The sequence below is a fragment of the Anas platyrhynchos genome, chromosome 2 (assembly GCF_047663525.1).
Source record: "Anas platyrhynchos isolate ZD024472 breed Pekin duck chromosome 2, IASCAAS_PekinDuck_T2T, whole genome shotgun sequence".
Taxonomy (NCBI): Eukaryota; Metazoa; Chordata; class Aves; order Anseriformes; family Anatidae; genus Anas; species Anas platyrhynchos.
The window spans coordinates 128,807,919-128,821,818 of record NC_092588.1 but is presented as its reverse complement, the minus strand read 5'-3'; the positions used below and the strand labels follow the sequence as shown (position 1 = coordinate 128,821,818).

At 43.2% G+C, this 13,900-nt stretch overlaps 1 protein-coding gene and 1 long non-coding RNA gene across 3 annotated transcripts in view; one reads left to right on the top strand and one right to left on the bottom strand.

Moving 5' to 3' along the window:
- The first annotated feature begins 155 nt into the window (after positions 1-155).
- BZW2 (basic leucine zipper and W2 domains 2) overlaps positions 156-13,900 on the top strand; it is a 55,184-nt gene continuing 41,439 nt past the window's right edge. Inside the window, exon 1 of one of the 2 annotated variants that reach the window (XM_027450897.3) lies at positions 156-326. The gene's annotated coding sequence lies outside the window, so the exon portion shown is untranslated. Of the gene's footprint in view, positions 327-10,955; positions 10,980-13,900 lie in introns of those variants that run through there. The other variant, XM_072033573.1, reaches the window with a different exon arrangement.
- LOC106015591 (uncharacterized) lies at positions 10,550-13,644 on the bottom strand. Its single transcript, XR_001187716.5, has 3 exons — positions 13,505-13,644; positions 12,583-12,654; positions 10,550-12,271 (listed from the first exon to the last, which is right to left on the bottom strand). It is a non-coding gene; the product is annotated as an uncharacterized lncRNA (long non-coding RNA).

Genomic DNA, 13,900 nt, shown 5'->3' with positions numbered 1-13,900 from the left:
CCCGCTCCTCTTTTATCACACCCCAAGAAGCGCATCGGCGCGGGCTGCGCTGCCTTTCAGCCTTTTTTCCCCTCCATCCCTCGCTTCTCTCTCCCCTCTCCCCCACTCGCCGCAGTGACGCGGGCGGGCGGAGGGGCGGTGCCGAGCCGCCCGTGTGTCAATGTGCCCGGCCTGCGCGCCTCCATTGTCTGCCGCCGCCGCCAGCACCGCTGCTATCCCTGCTGTCACTGCTGCCCCTGCTGCCGCTGCTGCCCCTGCTGCCGCCGCGCCGGCCGCCTGCCCGCCCGCCCTGCCCTGCCCTGCCGCAGCGCGCAACCACCCGACAGGTGCGGGGCCGGGAGGCGCGGGGCAGCGGGCGGCGGCCATGGCGGGGCAGCGGGCCTCTCCCCGGCCTCCGCCGCTGCCTCGTGGGGGTTTGGGGTTTATTTCTCTTATATTTTTTTTCGCGGGTAGGGTTAAAGCAGCCGGGTGAAGACGCGGTAGGGCACGGCACCGCTGTGCCGGGGGAGAGTGCGTGTGGGGGGGAGCCCGCTGCTGGCACTTTTCTAAAATTAAACCCGCGGCGCAGAGCGAGCCGTGGGGCGCGTCCAACTTTCCGATCCGCGGCCGGGCCCGGGGGCTCGGCGCGGGTTTGTCCTCGGGGACCTGTGGCGGTGCGTGCCGGGGCGGGGAGCAGCGCCGCCAAAGCCGGTGCTGGGCGGGGGTCGCCCCGGAGCTGCCCCGTCCTGCTCCCTGGGGCTGTTGGGGCGCCTCGTGTGCCTGTAACCGACGGCTGGAGGCACGGCCTCGCCAGGCGACTCGCAGCACTTGTAGGTCCCCCCACGGCTGCTGCTGGCTGGGGTCTCGCCACCACGGCTCCCCGGCGGTGCTCCCCACGTGCCTGAGGCCCTGGGAGGAGCGGGGGTGCCCGGCGGGGCGCTGCCGGGCCGCAGGCCAACGCGCTTTGTGAACGCGAGCCTGGCTTTACAACCCCCTGGGTACGCAGCCAAAGCGTAGTACGACTTTATTTTAACAAATTTTCCGTGTGCTTTCCCGGTTTTAAAAGTCGTGGGAACGCAGGGACGTTGCTATCATCCAATTTTATTTCAATCAACAAGTGCAAATAAGTGAGGCCGCTGCGTCCTTGCGTTGGAGCTCTAGATTACAGCCGATTCCCTCAACTTCTTTATGTGGGGGACCAAAATCACCCCGAAGGAAACACTCCGAGGACAGAAGTGCTTTTTATACGCTCGCCGTGAAAGATATGCCTGTTCGTGCTAGCAGAAGGCTGTCACTCGCTCAGCCACGAAGGCTGAATTTAGGGTTTAAATAGTCTTTTGTCAGTTCACTGCAGGGGGTGAATTGTACCCGCTGCGAACAAATTTTGTGATGTTATAGTATGTTGATAATCTCTGTGACACTGTTAAATAACAAGAGCCTACCAGATTCCTTTCATATTCTAAAATATCCTGTCAGACATTCAATGTACAAAAATATGCACGTTGCATTTTTTTTTTAATGTGGCAGTGTCAGTACTGTCATCGCACCCTTGTTCACTGAGTAAATGGGCAAATGAATTTTTTCCTTGGCAGCCTCACTGGAGCTTGTGTAGCGACTAAGGCTACAGGAGTGCTCCATCTAAAAGAGAAATAAAATACTTTTAAAATAGTGCTTTAAAACGTTTCTTGCTCTTACCTATCAAAGGCTTCTGTGTGACCTTCAGTGCAGTAGTGAGCGGACATTTCGCAATCTTCTGTTTATCCTTCCTGTATCCTGATGAGGTAACGAAGTGCTGTTGCCTCCATTTTACGTATAGAACTTGAAGCATGGGGACATCAAGTGACTCTTCCACGGTGGTGTAGGAAGTCTGTGGCAGGGCAGGGAACTGGAACCTGGAAGTGTAGGTTTCTGAACTCTTGGTGTCTTACCCCTTAATGCATTTTCCTTTATCTACTGTGTCAGTTTTTTACATACATTTAAGTTGTGGTTATTGTGTAGTGATTAATAACTTAAGTGTTGGGCATTACAGAGGGAGAAGGAAATGTTTAAGTTTCAGGTGGTAAGTATTACATATGGGAATTTCCCATATTTCCTCGTCAGGTTATGTGTATATGTGGTGCTTTTGATTTCTGAAGCAGGCACAAACGGTGACTTGTTTTCTCCCTCCAGTTTGCTGCAGTTGTGCTCATGGGAAAGTACAATAGCTGTTGTAATGAATGCATAGGTGATTCTAAACACCTGATTTTTTTCTACAGCTGTCGAGCAAGATTGATGCAAGAAAAAAACAGAGAAAAAAAAGAATATAAAAGAAAATATATTAATGTTTGCTTTCGATGTGCAGTAAGTTTTCTGGGGAATAAATGTAGGACAGTCTCTTCTACCCTATTCCTTGGACAGTGCACTGTGAAACTCTGTCTTCGGATATAAAAGAGAGGAAAAAGAGATGCTGAACTGGTTTCACTGGTTTCAAGCCACTTTCTCCCTCCCTGTCAAGTGACTATCTCTTGTCTTGGTGGCTCACTTGAAATGTGGTGATTGTACTCTGCTGATGGTGTCACAGCTCAAAGATCCGATAGCCTCTTTCTGTGCCAGATGATCAGAAACATGGTCAGACCCGCTACATTTTTACCTAAGGAAAAATAAAAAAACAAGCCAACAGAGTATTTCCATGACATACTCTCCTAGCTTCCATCCCACTGTCTCACAGCTAGGCACTTCCTGAACGCAGGATGGTATCTTGGTGTTAACCTTAGAACTTGGTAGTCTGCAGTGTTGTTGTGGGCTCTTTTTTTGGAATTTAGGTAAACTTTGCATCTGCAGCATCCTGCGGTTATAACTTTCACAGCTGCATGAAAAATGATCTCCTTCTGTTTATTTGTTATTGAACCTGCTACTTAATGGCTTCTTTTGCTCTTTCTCTCTCTTTTTTTTTTTTTTTAATTCCCCGCCCTAGTTCCTCTTTTGAGAATCAATGAAAAACTGTTCCCTATTCACCTCTGACAGGCACTCAAAGCTTGATAGACCTGTATCATCCCCCACCATTGTCTTTCTGCCACACTGACATTTTAAGTCTATTTAGTCATTCCTGTGTAAAAGCCATTTTGTATGGTTCTCAAGTGATTTTTTTTTTTAAATGGTTCTGCCTTCTGCCCTGTGCTATGGAGAATTTCCTTCAGTTAGAGCCAAGCCTTTGAGAAACCTTTGCTGGGTTCTGGACCTACTGACTCCAATCCTGATAGTTACATCCTGGCCAAAGCAAGGAGTGTCTAACAGGATTATTCATTTAGATCAATTCAAGTTCATGCAAGTTCAAGGTAGTCTTGTTTTGTTTTGTTTTTTAATTGCTAGAAACAGCCAATGGTTTTTCCCTCTTAAATAGCCTGTGGGTAGGTTACTTTTTTTTTTTTTTCCCCTCCCTGTTGATTGGCATTGTATAACTCTGACTTAAGTATTTTTGCTTTATTGTAAACACTTTTTTCTTTCTAGATTTCTTCTGTATTTGCATCTCAAGATAGCTGCTGAATCTGTGGTCTGATCTATCAACATTGCTAAGTCTTATTTTGAACCAAAAGTAGATTATTAAAATGCCTACAAAAAAAAAACAACAAAAAAAAAATGAAAATATCTACCTGCAGGAGTGAATGATAAATAGATACATCTTTGAATGACAGGGTTTTCCTATAGCCAGGGTGTTCACCTGAGACATAGAGAGAGATTTCTATCTGCTACCATCTCGTATTGGCTGTGAAGTGCATTTCTGAGTATATGCTTTTATTTCTGTGTATATCTTTTAACTCCAAATTGTGCAAGGGCTACCTGTGTGATCTTCCCCAGATAAGGCAGCGCATAAAGAAAAACTTTTTTGAGGTGCTCGGGTATTTTGATGATGAAGATAATGTGAATATTTTAGATAAATGTGCATTTGTAGTACCTGGCTAAAAGTTTCTTTTAAAAAATAATCACCATTACTTTCAGACATGTTTACTCCCTGCTCCATTCATATGATCAGCAGTAGACTTGTAATATGGCAAACAAATGACTCGATTTTGTATTCTCTTAATTGTTTCTTCTGGATGATCCTGATATAAACAACTTGCTCAGACAGTAGGTATTTTTTTTTTGCTTTTGTTTTTATTAGGAGACTTTTAGCTATTATTATTCTCTTTGATTAAGAGAAACAAATTATTTAAAACTTGGCTTTCATGTATATGAATTCCAGGTAGGTAGATACTTTCATTTTAGTCCAGCTGTAATAAAACAAATGCATACAAGCAGCTTTTGGCTGACAAGGACAGATGTGGTTAGTGGCTGCAGAGTAATATGTGTCAGACAGTCAGCTAAGCACCTTTGTAAGACTAAGTTCTTGCCCACTTAAGCTTTGCAACTGGTGTCTCCTAAACTAATTCTGGATTACCACAGCTTCTGTAGGAATTGGTTTGCTATGCCCATTCAGATACGTGCTGGTAAAATAAATTAAAAATTCCAGAGATGTAAGATTGCACAACACAGAAATACCCCTTTGTGCAGAAAGGCACTGGGTAAGTTTCGATATAGGTCCCACTCCACCATTTTGTAGATGTGAGCACCACGCTGGGGGAAGTCCCTGGCACCTGTGTGTGATGCAGGCTGGAGAGTCCCGAGTTATTTTCTGTCTGTGAGTATCAAAGGTTTTATCTAATGAACTGTGGAGGTAGTTGGGTTAAATATATCTGATTAGATCTAATCTGGGAGTAAAATTTTAGCATAAGATAAGATTCTTTAAGCTCTGCTTACATAATACAGTCACCTACAGATGCGTATATGTGTTTGCAGATCTAAGCTGACTGTTTAGGAAAGATGAGTAAAATTATGCATTGAACAGATATGTACTATTCAGATTGCTTTGAGAGATTTTTCTTTTCTCCCCACTTCTCAGCGTATTTTCTGTCTTAATTCCTCCTGTTTAAATTGAAGAATTCTCATGTTTGAGTTGCACATCTGACAGTAGGCTGTTGTCCATGCCTGTCTCACTGCTTGAGCCTATGAGTAAAATAAGTCCCTTCTGGTGCAAAATCTGTGATAAATTTCACCTCTGAACTGCTGTGGTTCTTTTTTAAACTGTGGATTTGATTACAGGTACTGTTTCTTTTGCCACGTGATCCACTATTATTAAATATGAATTCTCCTCAGCTGTTGTTCTGCTTTCTTGTTAATTTAAAATCTCAGTGATCTGTTCAAAGGTAACTGAAAAACTTGAGGATCATTCAGCAGTAAAGCTGGTGTGCGAGAGGGAAATTGACAAATGGAAAAATCTATTGCTTCTCCCTGGAGAGACCAGTGTGTGGAGTGCAGTGCCTGAAAACCCTTTTGAACTTGCTGTGCTATGCTTAGATCTAACTGGAGATCTTGTAAAGAGTGCAAAAGTCAAAATAAAAGCTAGTCCAAAGTAAAAAAAGAGTCCATTGACCAGAGAAGAATTGTGGTGGTGTGGTGCTTGTATGTAGCACATGCAGCTTGAGCTTCCTACGTGCCATAAAGCTGAGAGCATAGTGAAGTTGAGTTTCAAGAAAAGAGTATTCGTTGACTTTGGTTTAACAGCTCTGGTCATCTGTAAGTGTGGTTGTGTAGTGCAAACACAACCAAGGGCAGTCATGTATTTGTGAGGCATCGCTGGCAAAGGAACCTTCTGAATCAGCTCCCAGTTTGTGCCATGGGGTTGGATGGCTGCAAGGGGCAGCTCACGTCCATCAGATTGAGACACTAGGGCATCCTGGTGCACACTGCTGAGGCAAAGGGAGAAAGCTGTTAAGAGGTGAGCTGGTTGTGAGTAAGTACAGAGGCTGAAACCTGGGTAAAGGCTGGTAAATGTGGTAGCAGCTTTATTTTCTGTTGCTTTGTCTTGTTCCCGCTGTGTCTTTAGAAATGCTTTTGTCACCAGGTATGTCTCAATATAGTAAAATGCTTCCTCCATATAAAATAAATAATCTTTTTTTGAGTTGCACATTGCGTTTTGTAAATTCCTAGAAAGCAGGAAAATATTTCCAAGAAGTGAATTAGTAGCAATTCCTACCCTGACAGAGACTCCGTAAATGCTGTTTGTTTCTATGCTTCATAGAGCTTTTACACCAGAAACGTGGTTTAGGAGTGGTATTTGCATTGATATTTTTTTTTCTGTAGAAGTTTTTAAATTTATTGAATATATCATACATACACATTTTTTGGAGTCCTGTGGAAGGATTTGCTCCATGCTGAGTTATTTGTAGTGTCAGATGCAGACCTTCTGTATAGAGATTGTTTGTAGTTACTCCAGACTCATAGCAGTGGACCAAGATTACTGCTTTCAGCTTCAGTAAGGATGGATTATCTCTGGTGAGAATTAGAGTGGAGAACAGACAGGTCATGCAAGGAAAAATGCTAGACACAGTCTGGGACGGAAAGGTCAGTCAGGGAGATGGGAAGGAAACATCTCCTGTGATGTCTTCATTCCCAGTGAGTTACACCCTTCTGCCACTCCAGATGGAACAATTAAATACAACTTTGGGGTTGCACCTCATTGTGCTGACCACTGTTTAACATGTTTTTTAAATATGTGTTTTCTTTTCATGCAGAAAAAGAAGTCTAAGCAGCTCAACAGTTTGTAATTTACAGGCTTAAGCAGTCCTTTAATTTCAGGTTTCGTTTCCATGAATAAAATCCCTTGCTTCACTAGAAATAATTTGAAGAGGGAAAATTCATTCAGTCTATTGAAGTTATACATTAATCATTTTTCTTTTGATAAGGCACAGGATGTGAAATCTTAGCAACATGTTACTGAGCCTTAGTAGATAGAAGGGTAGGCATTTATTTGCACTGAAAATTAGAAAAAAAATATGCTCTTTAAATACACAAGAAGTCAACCCTTTTAAGAAGAAGAGGAGATGGTGAGATGCTTCCCAGTCTGCACCTTTCTCTGTGCTAGCCGAGGTTGATGTGATGGGTTTGGCTGGCGCCTTGCTGTTGATTTTGTCATCGTCTCTGTGCCTGTGAGATTGCTGCTGAAACTCGTGCTGGTGGTCTTTCTCCTGCCTGCTTTGACCGTCTTATCTCAGTGCATGCCATTGTGTGACTGGGACCTATGGACCCCAAGCCAGTGAGCTCTATGGAAGGTCAGCGTTGTGCTGTTGAGTCCCATCTTCTGTCCAAGATGATTTTGTGTTTTTTCCCCTGTGTTTTGTGGCAAAAGGAGACCCCAGTCAACATGTCCCCAGGGCCTCCTGAATCCTTGTCTCTGCCTGTAAGAGCCTGTGCCTTCCCAGGCCAGGGAAACACTTGCTTCTCCTGTACTCAGATATGAGGATGGGGTCTTTTTGGGTTTTGAGCTTGGCCACCTTGTTCTGCACAACTGTAATGGAAGACTTTTCCATGAATTAGGGAAAGCATACTCATAATTCACTTCTCCAAAGGGAACGAGGTGAGGTCTTTATATTTTAAATTTTTGTTTTAACTTTGTTACAGTGTTAACAGAACTATTGGTGTGTACTGGGAAGTCAGGGTGCTCTCTTCCTAACATGTGCTGCCCTTGGTGTGTCAGTTTATTTGCTTTGCCATGTGCCTCCAAGGTCTGTCCTTACAGAGCAGGCTGCTAAATTGCCAAGGTGCACAGCACAGTCACGTCTCTGGTGTGATGAGGTGGTTTGGTCCTTGAGCTCTGATCTCTACAGCAGTCCCTTACAACTCCTCTGTGATCACTGTGGCATGTGTAATTGAGATTCATAACCTGCTTTTTTTTTATTATTTATTTCTGGGGGAATGCCAGTAGGAACCAGTGGTCCCACAGCTCCCTGAAACCAAGTCTTTCAAGCTGAAGCATTTCATGGACAGCCTGCATGGTGCTAGGATCCGTTCAGTGGTTGAATGCCCTCCTTCAGCTGCTTTTGTCTCCTGGCAGCAGGAAGGCCTGATTCTTCTCCCGTTTCCCTTTTGGTTTATGTTGTGAATGTAAACAGTTGTTGACAAGTTCTCCTTTGGTCAAAATACCTTTTCCAGTCTGACCTGGGACCTCTCAGTGGTACAAAATCGGCATTATGGTGTGAGGAGGCAAGGCAAGTCTTGTGCAGCTGAGGGAGAAGAAGATGGTTCTGGGGGAACAGGCATCATCTTCCTGCTGTAGACCAAGATGTTCCCCACTTACTCTTTTTAACCTTACCTTATTTTTTTGTCATCCCAGTATAAATTTCTCAGATCCTGTTAATAACTAGGTTATTAGATTACTGAATTACCTTAATTAGTGTTCTACTTTAATTAGCGTTCTCAACAATTGGTTAAAAAAGCTTCATATCAACATATCCACAGTCTGAAATACTGACTCTGTTTTTTCCCTCAATATTTGCAAAAGAGGAATGGCCTTGCAACGTTGCCAAGAATAGAGGAAAAATGCCAACTATCACAAAGCCCCTGATTGAGTCTCATGTTGAATATCTGCCTTCTTTTATTTTACAATAAGAAAAAGAAATTTAGATTGGCACTTCAGCCACCTTTGCATTTTATCTCCCATTAGCAAAGGACACATGCCAGGTTTTTCCGTTTCTCAGCTCCACGCAGCGTATCAAGCTGGGCAGGGCAGTATTCAAGGTGGGATGCAAATGCATTGGACTGCATGAGCTTTAACAGTCAGCTCATTGACTTTGAGAATTTGACTGTCTCCATGTCTAAATAGATCTACATTTGGGGATTTTAGCATGAGTTCACTTTTTTTTTTTACATTAGAAGTATTTTCTCCATCTCTCCCCCATCATTGTATAATAGGTAAGAGATCTGTTAGCAGTTTTTTTTGGCTTTTGACAAGCTGCTGCTTCTTTCAGAAACTATGAGGTGTAGCACGGAGGGGTATATGCCCTTTTTTCACTGAAAGTTAATGTATTGCATAGAAATCTTTTCTAGACGTATGAGAAATCCACATTCAGGAGCCCTGGGTTAACTGGTGTGGCTTTTGAAGTCCTCAGGGGAACTAATCAAGCCTTCCATTGTGTTTCCTTAATTCAGGAGAAAAAAATAATCCTTTAGCTGTCTCATTAATAAATCTTATAAATTCTTAATATCTTTCATTCCTGTAAGAAATGAGTTGTAGAAATCTAACGTAGCTTTTATTGACGCTCGTACTCAGTTCTGTGTCCATTTCTGTGTGTACACCTCCAGACATGCATCTGGTGGGGCCGTAATTACGTTACCTGCAGAAGGACGTTGCTGATGTTGGTCTTTCTGCTGCATGAACAATGATGCTGTAAACAGTAAAATAGGTTTCTCTATTAATCGTGTCAAATACCATTGTGCTGAGCTGACAATGAAGCAGGCCAAATGACTGCAAACCGGACGCACACTCCTGCTGCCGAAGGAAGCGAGGCTGGCCAGCACAGGGGTGTTTCAATGCCCATTTTAGAAGCTGTTAAACCTATTCTGGTGATTCTGGGTTAGAAATTGGTAATTCCTGCACTGACTCGTGGCTTCAGAAGGTGAGTTGGGTGTGGGTGGCTTCTTGCCAAGTGTGCTTGAGGTAAACTGGATTGTTAACCTTAAACAATGGAAATTTATGAATCATTTAAGAAATATAAGCAATTAAGTCTACTGATTTAACTATAGAATTGAGTAATACACCATTAGTGATTGTGCATTGTTAATTTTGACTGTATAATTAAACTCTGAGATATATTTAGCTGTCGCTGAGCTATAGACTTTACACAGATTATAAGTGCACAGGTATGAATTGATTTTGCAGCACTGTAGAAACCGATGTATGAAGTTGGAAATTTAGGACGGAGTCACTTTGATTAAAAATGTAGAGCTGAAGCTGTTTGCAGGAGACTCCCTTACATCCTACCCAAAGTTGGGCAAGTAGAGTACTTCAGACAAACAGTTTTCTGGAAATGTAGTTTTCTGGAAATGTTTGCTTTTCTCCGTTGTTTGTGAAGGGAGCCAAGGATTGCGAGGTCAGACTTAGAAGTCTGTTGTTGGTTATTTTTAGAGTTTGGTCAAATGCAGAAGCAGCTGTAGTGTAACCGTCGCTGCCCTCATTTGGGATTTTCTGCATAATATGGTAGAGTGGGGCGGGTGTTGGGTTTGTGCTCCGGTCTGCATTGGGATGAAGGAGGTGCCTCAGCTGGAGGGGTGTTTTTGGCTCTTCAGTGTAAGCACAGGGTGCGTTTCATGCTGATGGCTAAGACACGGTGCCCAGGTGAGGCGGGGCCATCCAGCAGCATGCCAGCACGGGAGTGAAAGTGCACGGCTCGCTGCTGGTGGGAGCAGCCAGGAGCTGCCTCTTCCACCTCAGCTGCACAGTTTGCAGCTTGGTTTAGGAGAATCTTAGCATGGCATTTGTGTGATGCCAGGCTGAGTAGCATAGGATGTGATACGGCTGGATGCATTGACTTGTTTCTTCCCAATATTTTGGGCATGGTGTGGGGAGCCGCTCCATGGCCAGAGCACTGAGCTGCCTGCGTGCTCTCATGATTCATAATGTGCAGCAGCCATTGCTTTGCAGTGCTCTGTAAGGACAGTCGTGGCAGTCGATTTACTAACTTCAAAATACTTGGTCCTGTTCAATACCAATTAGTAATAAATTTGATGTTCTGGTTAAGTGCCATAAGAGGCTACTGACTGAATAACCTGTACCAGCTAACAGCTGACTGATTTCTTCCTTGCCTGGCTACCTTGCTAACCACGGACCCAGACCTCTCATCAGGCAGTGATACCCATGTAAAGTCCTCACCACGTCAGTGTTTGTCATGCTACTAATGTTGATGGCAGAATACAAAAAGTTGAAGTAATGCAGGGCTTTCTTTATGCTGAATAAAGCAGCCATGGTTATATTAACATATGACTTCTTGCAACTTGTAGGGGAATTCACTTGTAGTAGCCCCTTCGCCTATACTTGTAATGTAGGCTGACATCAGTTGTAAAAATGCAGATGTCACAGTGCTGAGACTGGTGACATCACATGGGAGCAAGCGGTAGGAAGACAGCAACTGGAACAAAGCAGCTGGCTGCATGTAAGTATTTAACACTGGAGTGCTTCAGCTTTTTGTTTTTACAACTGAAGACAACCGGTTTAAATGTCTTCCATCTTCTCAAAAGAAGCAACTTAAAGTTATATATAACATGTTATAACTCAAGTGTAATATAACATGCTGACTCCAGTCAGTCCTCTTGTGATTTTGGTTATTTCTTCTCCTTACCTGGCCTTACTGCTCTGCCACCCAGCTTGCAGTGCTTTTGTCATAGTGCTCTCAGGTGGAATATTCTGCCATGGGTGATTAACACCTCCCTTCTGCATTTGGAGATTGGAGAGACAGCATTTCTTGAAGTACAGAGCTAAGGAGCTATGTGGGATGCATGATGCCAGCAAGTTCCCTGACCTCAGACAAAAGCTTGACTTGTTAGGACAAATGGGCCTTTGCTCCAGAGTCCGGTCTCTGAAAATGGCCTGTAGCAGTTGGGTAGGTTTTCTTTAAAAGAAAAGGGAAAAAAAAAAGTGTGTGTATAAATCTGGATAGATGGGAGCTCTGCATTTCTCTTCCTTTCATGCACTTGTCACACTTCCAACAATTTTCAATTCAGGAGTTTCTGCCATCCTCGTGCTTGATAGCCCTTCTGTTAGACACACTCTTCTTCCCTGAATGCGTCTTAAGAGCTTTAGAGTTGCTGCACAGAGGTGAAGAAATTACTTAATTACTTTCTGAAGTAAGACTGAGAGCTCTGATATGTTGGCTGCCAAGTCTTGGGAAGGATAGCAAGTACTGTCCGTCTTTGCTTGTCCAATCTCTACTATCTGTTTTTCAGACCTGCAAAGGCTAATAGTTATGCAGGCACTCTGTGCCACATGTTGTTGTGTGTGTTTTTTCAGCTGCCAACATGTTGATAGGAATTCATATTTATTGCCATAGAATTATCTCAGCTTAGACTGAGAGAAATTGGATCAATCACTGCCTAGAAAACAGCTGTCTGTTTGCATGTTGAAGGTGTGTGGATGTTTAGTGCTCTCATCACCCACTTCAGGAATTTGCTCACCAAAACTACTGCATCCTGTCAACGTGTTCAGCCAGCTAGGAGAAAGAAGCAGCAGCCCCAGAGACTGCTTTTGGGTTGCAGGGAGATGCAAGTCAGTTACAGGCTCCTTTTCTGTCCAAGTGACTGCTGCTAACAGCATAATCGGCGTTAGTTGGTATGTTTGGAATAGCTGACATGGTGCAAAACATTGCGCGTTTCTGCTGCTGGCTCTTCGTACCATCGCTTTTTAGCCAGAAATACCAGAACTCAAGCATCTGAAAGCCCATGCATTGCCCTGAAGGTAAAGAGCCACGTGTTAAAATGGTGAACTCATTTTCCTTGCACAAGCTTTGTAGAAATAATCAGAGAATTTTAAGTTAAAACGAGCTTTACTGCATGCAGCAGTTGTCTCTTACTAGAGCCAAGGCCTTCACCACTTGCAAGCCTGTAAGAGGTGCTGACTATTAATACATCCCTCCTCCAATTACTGTATTTAGTTCATGAAATAATAAACTGTTAGCAGCTGGGAGGGAGTGCTTTCTGCAGAATCCATACTTCGTATTTAATTTTTTGAGCTTAGCCATTGTTGTTTTGAAGATTACTTACAGGTTTTCAAATCCTGCGGTGCCATGTCCTGGCAATAGCAGTGGTCTCCTGTGCTTTTGCTGATGCACAAAGCTTTAAGACAACAAGAAAGACAGAACTGTCACATCTCTGATTTTATTGATGTCATTGTTGAATTGTATGAGTAGGGTTGACCCTGAAAATATTACTGTCAGTGTGCATTAACAAAGAGGAACAGGGTGGACATGAGCAGAGTACTGCACATGAGAAATGTGCTCTTGTACTTGCCTCCATTGCTGAGTTGCTCTTATATTGTCTTGTGTCTGACTGATTCGTTGCTAGGAATGAGGCTTCTCTGATAATTTTTTTTAGCATGGTTTCCCCTGCATACTTGTGTTTTTTGGTTTGTTAGTTCCTGGTGCACAGGAACTATATAAAGTAACTCCAGTAAATGATTTATTCTCTGTATATTGTGAAGAGCATCTAGTACAACTTCCTCTGCCAAGCATTACTTTAAAGAAGGGTAGAGCAAAATTTTGGCAGTACCATCATAATCAGGTTTTTGCAGAACTTCAGTTCAATTAAACCATGTTCCTACAGTACCATTATCTCTTACAGTGATAGCTATTGTATTTTTCCAGGATAAACAGTGTATATAATGCTCGTCTGAATTAAATGATCATTTTTTAGCATTTATATAGTCCATTGAAAATGGCGTCTTGCATAAAAAAAACAAGAACCAAAAAAGCCCCACCACCAAAAAAAACCTTGTTAACTTTGGAGAAGTGTTGTGTTCTGCTTGTTTTCTAAGTTAACCTGATCCTAATCTCTGCCAATCTGTATTATCGCTTTCTTTTTCTAGGATGTTTCTCTTCTGGCAATCCATGCAAGCTTTAATTTGATGACTACCATCACCTTAAAATTGATATTTATTGGATATGAAGCAGCACATCGTCTCCATTACCTTGGGGTGCTCCAGTTAGGAGTGCAGCAGTCTGAGAGAGCTCTCAGCTGAAAAGCTCCTACTAATACCTCGCCCTTGCAGAATTATATCTAATAACCCCTTTCAGCTGCTGAAAGAAACCTTGTTACCGAAAGATAGCTTTTTGTGTGTGTCAACCTGAGTGTATGATTTCATTTGCTTGACTTGTATTTTCACCTGTCAATGATTAAGATTTTTTTCTCTGTTCTTTTTGACTGTGCTGTGACTCACGCATATTTCATGTGGTTGCTGATTATGAGGCACAGAAGCCCGTTGCCTTGGTGGTTCAATTTGCAGTTCCCTGACTTGGTGGAGTACATCTGGAGTGCTTCAGGTGTGGGAGGTTTCTGCCTCGTTTTTACCTCCTTTTTCAGCTGA